Genomic DNA, 13,068 nt, shown 5'->3' on the forward strand with positions numbered 1-13,068 from the left:
TCATTCATGCCTGCCATCCATCTCTAGTTTTACTAAATATGTTGCATTTCTTACACAAACAGAGGAGACATCGATTTACTAAGCCCCCCAAACAAAATCCACCCATTTGTTCCATCATATCCTGAAATAACTCTCTGGATGTCCATCAGTTATTCTGTACCTTTTTTCACAACTGGTAACCTCCTACACTGTATTCTGATTTCTAGCTTCACAGCTAACCTCCACATTTTAGTCAAGACTTTTTCAATACTCTGCTACTTTCCAGTCATCTATCTAAATCTCTATTTTTAATTTCCCCCTTCTTTTTCTGTATATTATTCTCAGTGGAATGGTCTCCTTTCATCTTACAACCTCTTTCCTTTTTACAGCCTTGCTCTGCAATCCATTTTTGGTCTGATTTATTTACTTATTTGCACCTGATGACATGGATAGTCCAACTAGGCAGAGTTCTATTTTCAGAAGAAGCAATATTAGATGCTATAAAATGTCATAGGTTTTACAAATGTAATTGATACCTACATTATCGAGTTGGGACACATTTCACCAGACAGTTTTCATTTTTTTAAAGAGAGTTGAAGTTTCTAAATGAGTTTAATAAGTGACTTGTTGGAAAATAATTGGGTAGAATCAATTGCTGCATACTAGATATGATACGTTATAGGATAAAATACACTAACTTGAGTTTCAGAATTTAAGTCAAATTGCTAGAAAGTGCTTTTACTCACAACTGGAAGCAAATTAAAAGAAATAATGTAACCCCCCCACACACACACTATGGCTTTAATCATTAGCATAGCGGATTAAGGCTGTTAATAAGCTACTTCCTGTACCCCAGGTTTGATTCCTTTAAAAGGTAACTTGTTTGATGTGAGACTATGAGCTAGTCACTTGACCAGAACATGCTCTGGGACAATTGTAAAAAATGGATAGACTCCCTTACTGCATCCTGGACCACACAGCTAGTAACTGTCTGTGAAACTAAATATACTGCATGCAATTTCACACTACTCAGAGAGTGTATCTTTAGTGAAGTAGTCTGTGCATTCAAGTGCAATTGAATACACAGATGAACAGCTGAATATCGAGTAAGTAAAAGATAAATATATTTTTAAATATCATTGCTGGATAGCTTAAAGGGGACTAGAATTAAAATGGTGCCTTAAGGTTCACCCATCATAAATGGCTATGGATTAAAGATGGTAGCTGACCATCAGAAGGATTCTATTTGATCCAAGAGAGATAGATACTACACCATTATATGGCTGTTGGATGGAAAGCTAAGTTTGCAAGTACAGCTACATGGATGGGCTGGGAGACACTGCTAAAGGCATCCAACAGATACAGGAAAATTATCAAACAATGTTTTCCATGTTAAGTTTCTTGACAAAGTCAAAAAGTGCTCTGTTCTTTATGAAAAGCATGTCAAAATTTTGAAAAGAGAGTATTTTGCTTTAGCTGATATAAGAATATGTATGAATACATCATTTGAGTATGTAATAGTTGAGAAAGTCAGTAGATTAGCTCTGCTGAGGTACCTACCTTTTATTTACTATGATTTCCATAGTTTTGGTATATATGATTCTAAGAGTAATATGTTTATCAGTTTAGATATACGCCATGATTCAGAAAGTTTACCATTAGTGTTAATCCTTTTTTCACTGGCAGTAAACATTTTCAGTTTATAGACAGTCTTACCTCATTGCTTACCCACAACAGATGCAGCACCTGAGTGGACTGTCTCTCTGGCATACCCCAAATGCTAATTAGGCAATCTGGGGAGTGTATTGTGGTAATCAGCCAAGTACTCTTCTCCCCAAAATGCTGTCAGTAAGTGTTTTGCATAGCCAAACCGTTCAAAAAACTCCTTGGCTGCGTATATTCTTACCACCAGCAATATTAATTAACTTAGCCAAAAGCTTGCTGTAGATATATGTGCCTGTGATTTTTGTGACTAGGTAATGCTGAAGGGTATGTTTGTGAGGCTATTTGTGTGTGGCTACATTTGTAAGGGCATGTAGATGTATGTCTGGTATCAGCTGAGAGTGTGAGGGAGTGTGTGCGTGTGTGCATGTGCGGGTGCGCGCACATGTGTGTGTGTGTGTGTGTGTTTGTGTGTGTGTGTGTGTGTGTGTGTGTGTGTGTGTGTGTGTGTGTGTGTGTGTGTGTGTGTGTGTGTGTGTGTGTGTGTGTGTGTGTCTGTGTGTGTTTGAGGGTGGGGGGATGCCATATTTCTTAACTCCTACTAGACTCAGGGATGGCTGGTGATTTCAAAACAAGGGAGGGGTTGCAGGAGGCATCTGAATGATTAGGGATCTATTTCAGAAGGTCTGTTACCATTACCTGTGATTAAACATTAGATGGGGTCATTCACTTTTATCTACAAACTGTGCCACTCACCTACGACCACATGCATTCTAGTACACACACATACGTGCACACAAACACACACACACACACACACACACACACACACACACACACACACACACACACACACACACACACACACACACACACACACACACACACACACACACACACACACACACACACACACACACACACATGCATATATGCACAAACATACACACACACGCACACACATATGACCATCAATTATAGCCACTTGTGTGGCTGTGATTATAGATGTTTGCAATCAGATGAATGGCTAAATACATAAATAAAAACACAGGCATTTTTCTTCACAGCTCGCTGGTATCAAAACACAAAATGCAACCCAACGCAAGCCCTTGCCCCTCTCCCATATACATCTGAACTGCTTAGCTCAAGAATCAAGGAGAAAGCTAAATAAAAGATGTACAAAGGACAAAGATAAGGGATAGCTATTGCCTTTAATAATATTGAAACCTGATGAAATAATGAGCAGGCCTTGCATCAACATGCTTTTTTTGAAACCTATTAAGTTTGAAACTCCAGTGTCTGTCATCTTTGTGTAATGTCTGCAATCCCTACAGATTTGCAAGAAAAAAAACTAGGTTTATGAGAAACGCACCAAAATATGACTCAAAATCAGACATTCTACAAAATCAGGGACAAATGAGAGCATCTATGCCCGTCCCCTTCCAACACAGACAGATGTGAAGCTCTATTACAGCCACTTCTATTGCTGTCACTGTAAACCTCAGATGTTTGATTGTGATCAAATGAATGAATGAATGAATATATAAACAATGTCATAAAAGGGATGTGGTACTACTGTGATACAAAATCAGTTGCTAAGCTCGGATTGAAGAGGTGTGAGGGTTGGGTCCATCAATGCTAGTTTAGTGCTCCTAATTAGTGGACTGATGAGGGTTAATCCTTTATTCATATTTAAAATATGTTTTCATTATATTCCAAATGCTTAGAATATTTATTTTTTATCACTGATTAAATTAAAAATAAATGGCTAGCTTCTTTCTTCTGCCAAATGCCATCTGATAGCTACTAAAACAAATATTCTGACTCACTCTGAACCATTGTACCTTTTTGAACAATACACTCAGAGTCAGCTTCCACTTCTTTTTTTTATTTATTTTTTGCTGCTTAAATGCAAGATGAATGCAAGTGTTTGTTTTTTTTAAAAAAAGTCTTTATCCATGAGTTCATAGAACTCCCACATACTCACCTAACTGGTGTTGACAGACTAAAGGACTATCTGCATTTCTTCACAAAATAAAAGCTAAGACTGTAAGCATGGTATAAGGAAGTTAGAAGTTTCTATCTTTCTTTCCAGGTGAAAAATTTAAAGAATGCACGCAGTTTGCATTTGGCAGTAATATGTTTTTACCTATGCATGGCTATGGAATATAAAACCAGCAACAAGTCTTAACTTATTATGTCTTTCATCTGTCTTTAGTTAGTGTAACATGCTTGCCATAAAAAGTGACCCCTCATTCTGTTGTCCAACAGCACTCCAATGATAATGTCTATCTTTTTGTTTAGTATTGCATTGGTGCTTACTGAGCCTTGATATCCCTGGCCTCACAGTACTCCTTAAGTCCACTAAAATGAATGTCAAAACTCCTATTAATACTTCTTTTTCCTGTTTGTGGATAAAATGTTGTGCTTGAGCTCGAGCCCATATTTAGTACACCAGCTATTGACAAATGTAAGTTCATGCTGGAATGCATGTATGTCAGGGAGGAACTTAATGATGACTACCAGCTTACTATAATCCTTATACTTTGTTAAACAAAGATTCTCATTTGATAAATGTAGATCTGAGAAGTAAATACTGTACAGCAGAGGTCCCATCACAAGTCCCTGAAGAATTCCAATGGTAATACTCATGTTCTCCGAGGACACTCTCCCCAACCCCCCACTTTTACTGTGCTAGTTCTGAAACTAGGGCAGTTGGCTATCCACCTAAACATGCATGGGTCAATTTGGAACTTCTTCAACTTACTTATTATATTTGCATGTGCTATGGTATCAAATGCTTTTGTGTGTTCAGGGTACACTGTGTAGACAGCTTGTTTGCAGACTATGGCCTCTGTAACACTCTCAAAGAAGTATATAAGTTTCATTAAAGGGGAGCTACTCTTGACAAAACCAATCTTTCTGTTAGGTTTGATAAAATGTCTGATATAGTTAATTAGATAAATTATAATATGTTCCATGGTTTGGCATGTAAGACTCATTAGGCTGATGGGTCTATAATATAAGGGGCCTGTGCTGGGGCCACCCTTAAGGAGTGGCATTAGAGCAGCTATGCACCACTGCTTGCTTAGAGCTATTAATTGGAAAACCAGGTATGATGTCAGGCCCCAGGAATGATGTACTCTTTGTTTTGGAGAGTATCTTCATCACATACTTTTTCATCATGGTTAATGGCTTGATTCAATGAGGGTTTTGTGGGTTTAGACTAGATGTATCTAGGGTGAAGTTCGCATAAAATTTATTTGCCAGTGGCTTAGCGATATTTAATGTATCAAAGTAGATAGTACAATTATGAATAAGCTCAGAGCAATGCTGGGTGTTATTTCCTGTTTTTCCTGACATGCTAAAGTACAATTTGTAGTTGTTTTTGGCTTCTGTAGTTCATGGGATGCTTTTGCTTTCCTTATGTCTATTATTTTTTTAGTTTCTTATCTAGCTGTTTGATCTTAATTTGTGTGTGTGTGGGGGGTCATTTATTATAACAATAATCCATGCCTGGGTGTGGGTAATGCTGGATTTACCCATGGTTGGTGTGGTTTGGTCACGAGGGCGAAGCCCGAGTGGCCAAACAAAGACAACCGTGAGTAAATCCAGCATTACCCACACCCAGAAGTGGGTTATTGCTATTATGCAATGACATTATTTAAGAAAAAAAACATTTTTTTCTTAAATAATGGCATTGTATAATGCCTCCTTGCTGCCCTTCCGCAGCTGTCTGGTATTCTGTGGCAGTTCTGATGTACTGCGCATGGATTGTGCACACCAGATCATTTATTATAACATGGACCACCACCATGCCTTATTCATATTTGCCTGTTTTAAGGATCCTGAGGGTCCTTGTTTTGTCATTAACCTTGTCTCAAGAAAGACAGTTCACTGTCGCCCTGTTTTTCTCCAGCATTGTGAATGTAGAATGTGTATACCTGCCTATGGACTCACCAATCACTTGTACATTTCTGTTTTTGTTTGAAGATTGCTCAGGTACAGCTGACACTGGGTAAGATGGTGACACAAGTCATAGCTTGTTACAGAACCCCAAACATGTCCCTAGACTCTCACTCCAAGTTCCTAAGCTCCCTGCAATCTATCAAGGTCCAACCCAATACTCTCATACTGGGTGACTTCAACCTTTCCATCAAATGGGAAAATTATTCAATTACCAATGTACAGGCCTAACGTTTTCTGGAATTTATCAGTTCCAATGCCCTGGACCAGCTCATTCTGACCCCCACTAGAGGAAGAAACATCCTCAACCTAGTTATCACCAACATGGAAGACCATTTCTCCACACCTATAGTCAATTCCTCCCTGGTTAAATCTGACCACAAATTGATCACCATGGAAATCTCCATCTCACCTACACCTGCCTCTAAGATGACCACTCTGAAAAACTTCTCTAAAGCTGACTTTGGGCTCTTAAAAACAGAGGTGGTTAACTTCTTGGCACCCATGCCAATGGAAACTAGCTGCATGACTGCTGAATCATACACCAATGCACTGTATGAACATGTACACAAATGCATGGGCCTTGCCATACCAAATAGAACTAAAACACTCTCCTCCAAAAAAGGAAGCCAATCTGGTGGTTCCCAGCCATCAATAAACTCTACAACAGAAGGAAAATACTGTTGCAGACAAAAAATGAAGTCACAGGACTGGAAACCCTCCTGTATCAGTCTCAACAAAAAGCTGAGATCCCTTACAAATCCTTTAAAGCCAGCTATGAAGGCAGAATTGTGACTGACACCAAAAACAACCACAAAGCCTTCTATAGCTATATCAAAAACCTTAAAGGCAATGCCCAGATTTGCTCTAAGTTATTGCACAATGGCACCTCCTATACTGAGCCAACAGATATATCCAACATACTGGCTGACAGATTCAGTGCCAACTTTACCCCTCCCCCCTAAAGGGCTCTATCACAATACCAGAAGAAAGCCTGGTACCCACCATTTCTGCAGCACGGGTAAACACTGCATTGTCCAAAGCCAAGAATACAGCATCCATTGGACCAGATAATATCCCTGGCTGCATCCTACATAAGCTACAAAATGAACTGGCACCACATCTGTGTGCCCCGTTCAGTCACAGCCTTACCTCAAGTTATGTCCCTAATGAATGGTGTACTGCTACAGTCATCCCACTCCATAAAGGGGTAGAAACTACAGACCCTGGGAACTATTGTGCCATTAGCCTGATGAGTCTGGTATGCAAAGCTATGGAGCGCATCATCATGGATCTGCTTAACAAAGATATAGACAATCTCCAAACTCTTGACCCCATACAGTTTGGCTTTGTCAATGGATTTCCTGCCTACTGAATCTGGTTGAATTCTTCAAGTCAGTCACCAAGGCTGTGGATGAGGGTAAGGCAGTGCATACAGCTTACCTCGACCTGGCCAAGGCCTTTGATACCATTCCCCACTCAGGTATCATTGATAAACTCACCAAACTAGGCATCAATCCTTACATCACTAGGTGGGTTGCAAATTGGCTCACAGACAGGACCCACAGAGTGAAAGTTGCAGATTCCAAGTCAGGTTATTGACCAGTCATGAGTGGAGTCCCACAGGGCTCAGTGCTGGGCCCTCTCCTGTTTGGCATCTACTTCTCAGAAGTCCAGGCCAACACAGAAGGACTTCGGCTGACCAAGTTTACTAATGACTGCAAGCTGGTAGTCATTTGCAACTCCCCAAGTGATGCTGACATCCTACAAAAGGGCCTCTCTGAGACCAATGACTGGTGTTGGAACCATGGCCTGAAGCTTAACACCAAAAAATATGTTATCATCCCCTTTCAAAAAAACTCAGTTGCCACGAATTACCACGTTGATGGGAGCCCACTGAACACTGAAGGGGCCATAAGAGATCTGGGCAGCGAGGTCGACAGCCACCTCACCTTCGACCACCACATTTCCCTGTGGTCAGAAAGTCCTTCTACGTGGCACATCTTATAACCAAAGGTTTCACATCTAGGAAGAAAGAGGTCATCATCCCTCTCTACTCATCCCTCATTAGACCAATCATTGAATATAATGCCCTGTTTGGCATGTACCTGACCAGACACCTACAACAGCTAGAGAGTCCATAAAAGTACCTCATAAAAAAGGAGCCTAGGCCTTAAACACATGTCCTACATGGACAGACTCAAGAAACTTCAGCTGTTCTCAGTCTCTTATCGTCTAATTATAGGTGATCTCTGCTTGACTTACAAAGCCATGTCCGACCCAGCCCTACTTGAAATGCTACACCTAAAGAAATCTCAATCCCCCCATGTCACACTCTCCAGAGATCACAATCTCATTACCACAATTAACAGAACATGTTGGAGGAACAGGTTCATCTCCCAAAGACTGCCCATACTCTGGAATAAGCTTTCAATTCATGTCAAGCAAAGCACCTCGCTAGCCTTCTTCAAGAGAAATCTTGACCAGTGGATAGGAAACAGAAAGTTCACTTCAGGGATCATTCCAGTTGCCCTACTGGATAGGGGCACTTTGAACTAACATCAGGTGGCACGGTGCCTGGGAAATTTTTTGGGCTAGGCTTGTAAAGACTACAGGGCCATTAGTCTAGTACACACCTATGAACCTATTAACCTATGATGTGCTTTGCCTGTGACATGCTGTTTCCACGTGCCTTACAGCTGTATTGTCATTAATTGGAGTTTCAGTGCTTAGTTTGCCATGGGGGAGAGAGTGGTGTTGGATACTAAGGAGAAAGAGGGTCATGGGGGATGTGTGCAGTGGCAATACCAGTTTTTCTTTAGGTATTCACGAGTGGCAGTTTTAAATTGTTTAGGGTGGTTAAGTGACCTCATTTCTAGGGGTAGTTTGCTACAGGATGTGGCAGGGTTGTAATTATAGAGTATACAGCCTGTTTTGGTCTTAGGTTTATAAATCTGTAGTAGGTCTTAGTCGGAGCTGTGAAGTGGTCTAGCAGGACAGTATTTGGATACAATTGAAGTAAGGCTAGGACAGAAGGAGGGCAAATATAGGATGGAGTAGATAAGCTGTAGTTGATTAAGTTTGAGGAGGTGGGGAAATTCTAGCCAGTCTAGTTGCTTAAGAGATATGCAGTAGTGAGACTTACAGCTTTGGTTTGCAGAGAATCTGGCCACCTTATTATAGGTAGTTTCTACTTTGGTGAGGAATGTGAAGTTCAGATTTGTGAATAATTGACAGCTGTATAATATTGCAGGAAGAAGAAATGCATGAGAGAGAGTTATTTTGCCCCTGTTGGTTAAGAATTTCTTGTTGCGGTAAAGGTGCCTGAGTTTCTGGTGTGTCTTTTTAATACAGTTTGTGACATGTAGATCAAATTTAAGCTGATCATCTATTATGACTCCTAGCAGTTTTGCGCTGCATTCTATAGTGATGATTGTGTTGTTACTAGATTAAATAGTAAAAGTAGATTTGACATTAGAGAGGTTCTTAGGGAGAAAGAGAAACAGCTTAGTTTTCTTTGGGTTGAGAATTCATTTGTTGTCACTGAGCCATGTCTCTATGGTATTAAACGATGCTTGTGTAGTAGAGTGGAGGTCTGATGGATTGTCTGCTATGGTGATGACAGTAGAGTCATCAATGTATTGTACAAGTGATGACTGGGAGCAAGAAGTGTGTAACAGATTAGTGAAAATATTAAAGAGTAGAGGCTCAAGGATAGAGTGGTTGACTAAGATAGATACTGGGTAGACTAGGGGTTCTGCTGCAATCTGTAGGAAATAGAAGGGTAGATTATCAACTGAAGGGGAGCAGGGTTTAAGTTTAGAGAGCAAAAATTTTATATAGCTTGTTGGTACAGCTTTGAGGGAAAAAGAATCTTGGGGGCTGGGAAGAGAAGAGGAGTTAGAGGGTTTGTTGGCACTGTTACTAGAGGGGAGAAAGAGTTAATTAAGGAGGTTATAGATTAAAAAAAAATGATGGTTGAAGATGGTAGCTGTTTCATCTGGTGTGTTGTTTGGGCAAGGGTTAGGAGAGGAAGGGTTTCCACTTACTAAGCAGCCAACTGAAACTCTACTTTAATGTAGGACTGATGTGACAGTTTAACTGTAAGCTTACTGCAATTAAATGTAAGAAAGTGATGTAAGATTAAGCTGTAAAAGTTCTTAATAAGAATAATTTCCTATGTATTTTGTTGGAATGCAAAGTCCCTAAAGAAAAAAATATATTGTGCTTCACTTTCCAAGAGATGCTGGCTAGAATACAACAGTAAATTAACATCTTAAAAATATTTAAAAGAACAAATCTCATTCTACTTGGTTCAGAAATATGAAACTCTACAAAGTGTTGTTTCAACAATTTAGTGGAAAGTAGAGTTGTGTAAAATCTTACCATAACAGTAGATATCTTTTTCTTCACAATCGCAGTATTGTTAACATGAAGGATCCCCTGCCAAGGGTGAACGATGCCCAGCCATTTTACCAAAGCCTTTAGGTTATCGAATACACTGTACATCACACTTATGCTCCCCACTCAAGCCCCCAGATTTACGAATCCCTTTATAGTGTGCAGGATTAGTTTAAGAGCTATTTTTGGCAATATGGCCGATGTGCAAACCAGGAACGAGCTCCTGGGAAGTGCATGTGAGCTCTTAGGCTAATCCCGCATGAACCGAGCTCCTGTATGCAAACTACCCTCATTTGCAGGTGAAAATCATGCAAATGAGGGCAATATGTGATCCAGGAAGCTGGCAGCAATTCATGCAGGATGAGTGCAGTGAGCTGAAATGTACTCAGTTAGTAACAGAGTACAGTTCTGCAATCTACAAAATGGAGCTATGACAGCTCCAAATAAAGGCTGCATATCATTGAGGAAGCATGCCAGTGTCCATGTAGAAGGCCATTGACACTACAAACTGTTAAAAAAAAATAATAAGCAACCTTTAATTTCCTTTTCGCTGAGCTCACCTAGTTTAGCATAGGGCAGTGACACGCAAACGGGATCGGGGGGAAAATAATAAAATAAACCTAAAATAAGCATTCTAACTGAAATCAGTATTCTGACATGCAAGTCAATGGCAGTAAGAAGACAACCTGGCCAGTGAGTAATGGTTGCTAAGGGGGGAGACTCAGTGTGGGACATGTAACTATGCATTAGCAGGCAATCCTATGCAAATGAGGGAAGAATTAGTGAATCACAGATTTTCCCAGGGTGTGAGGCAGGTCCCAAGAGTGTAAGAGTATAAATAGCTGGGTGCAAGACTAGAATATAGGTGACATCATGGGGGTATGTGTGTCAGGCATACTAAAAGTGGATTGGAGACCTGTGGCTCATGATTGCTCCTAGCTTAACACAGCTAAGCTAGGGGTGTGTCTAAACCTGCCTAGAACTCCCTACAAAGTGCAAGCGGGTGTGCGCGCTGCGCACCGGGTTGTACAGGAAGAAAAAGGAAGTTAAACCAGGGAAAAGCAGATCTGTGCACATTTGAGCACTCTGTTTGTGCAGCGCACCCCCCGAGCTTAAACAGGGAGGCAATGGGAAGGGAAAACAGCAGTAGGAAGGTAATCAAGGAGAACAAGCTTAGCTGACAGGTGAAATGTATCATAATCAGCCAATTACACAGGCAGCATACCAGCCCAGCCCCACACACCACTATAAACTATGCAAACACCTTTTCCCTTGTTTTTCCCAAAAACTCTGCACCCCTGGTGTACACAGATGGGGAAATTTTACAAAATGAAAAAAAAAGAAAAAATATTAGGGCCTGCTTTTACTATCATAAACCAGCATGTGCAAGAGGCTGAGGGTGGTGAGGATGTTAATGCTGCTGCACAGCCCACAGTGAGGAGACGGAGAAGAGTGTACAGACCCAGGGTAACCTACCAAGGACTACATGAGCTGGAGATAGTGGAGCGCTTTAGGGTGGACAGGGACCTCCTACAACATATTGTTGAGCTGTGCCGACCACGCCTGACATACAGAACCAACAGAGGGGAACCCATCCCAGTGGATACCAAGGTATGTGTAGGCCTAAGAATACTAGCTACAGGTACCATCCAAAGGCCAATTGGGTATATGAGGGGGATCTCACAGGCGTCACCATCCAGGGCACTCCACCAGTTTCTGGATGCCATGTCAGCACATGTCGGTGAGCATGTATATTTCTCCATCACCTGTGAGGCATTAGCCAGCAATATGCGTCTCTTCCACCAAATAGCAGAATACCCTGAGGTAGTGGGTGCAATAAACTGCACACACATACACATTAAAGCACCACCAGGTGAGCGGGGTAGGGTCTACATCAACCGCAAGGGCTTCCCCTCCATCAACTGCCAGGTCATGTGCGATGCCCAGGGCATAATAATGAATGTGTGTGCTGGCTGCCCTGGAAGCTACCACGATTCCCACATCTGGCATCTGATGCAGCTGTACCAGACATTTGCCAGTGGGGACATCCCACACGTTCACCTAGTGGGGGATGCTGGATATGCACTGGAGCCATGGCTGATAGCACCAATCAGAAATGCACACACACCCGAACAAGAACTCCATAATGAGGCACACGCACAAACACGAAACATAATAGAACATGTGTTCGGGATGCTCAAGTCACAGTTCTGGTGCCTGGACACAGCCAGTGGAGCCTTGCAGTACTCACCAACTACATGTACATAAATTGTCTTTGTATGTGCCATGCTACACAATATGATCCTGCGGAAACAGCTGCAGCACGAATAGCATGGGGCAGGGCCACACAGCCCCCCAACAGTGCCAAGGCCTGCACAGGCGCAAAGTGACTCAGAGGAGGAACAACCTGAGCCTGCCCCAGTAGGCAGAAAGAGGCATGCCCAGTATGCCCTGGCCTTGGCAAAGAGGCAACGCATAGCACATGCACTGACACAGTAGGGACCCAGGGAATGACACCTCTCTCCGACTCGGACATACAGTAAAAGGTATGCCAAACATGACACTACCTGTGCTCAACCATGTATAGGGAGTGTACTATGTGCATCCAACATAGGCAGCCCTGCAGCACCACCCTCAATACCGGGACACCCACAAGGTAAGTGACTCACACATTCCAGTCAAGGGGGGGCATATACCCAACAACAGTCCCAGCCAGCAGGATAGGTTTAGACCAACACAAACAAATAATGTACTATGGCCTCTGAATGAGCCCCATGGGTAACCCCTACCCCAGTCCTACACAGACAGACTACACCAGGCCAGCCAGTTAGATGTATGTTGTGAAGGCTACAAAGTCAGAAACTAATATGTAGGTAGTGAAAGCTATGATCTGTAGTACACTGGTATGCCGTTAGCCAGCACGATAGGTAAGACTACAGACTGAAATGGTGTTCCTGACATACCAGTACAGTCCAAGCAACTGTGTAAAAGTGTAAGGTGTGCCCCACCATCCTATGTATACTTATAGTAACAGTCAGGTGTGCCCCCTCACCCCTGTGT

The sequence above is a fragment of the Protopterus annectens genome, chromosome 1.part1 (genome assembly GCF_019279795.1).
Source record: "Protopterus annectens isolate FY-2018-M chromosome 1.part1, PAN1.0, whole genome shotgun sequence".
Classification (NCBI taxonomy): domain Eukaryota; kingdom Metazoa; phylum Chordata; order Ceratodontiformes; family Protopteridae; genus Protopterus; species Protopterus annectens.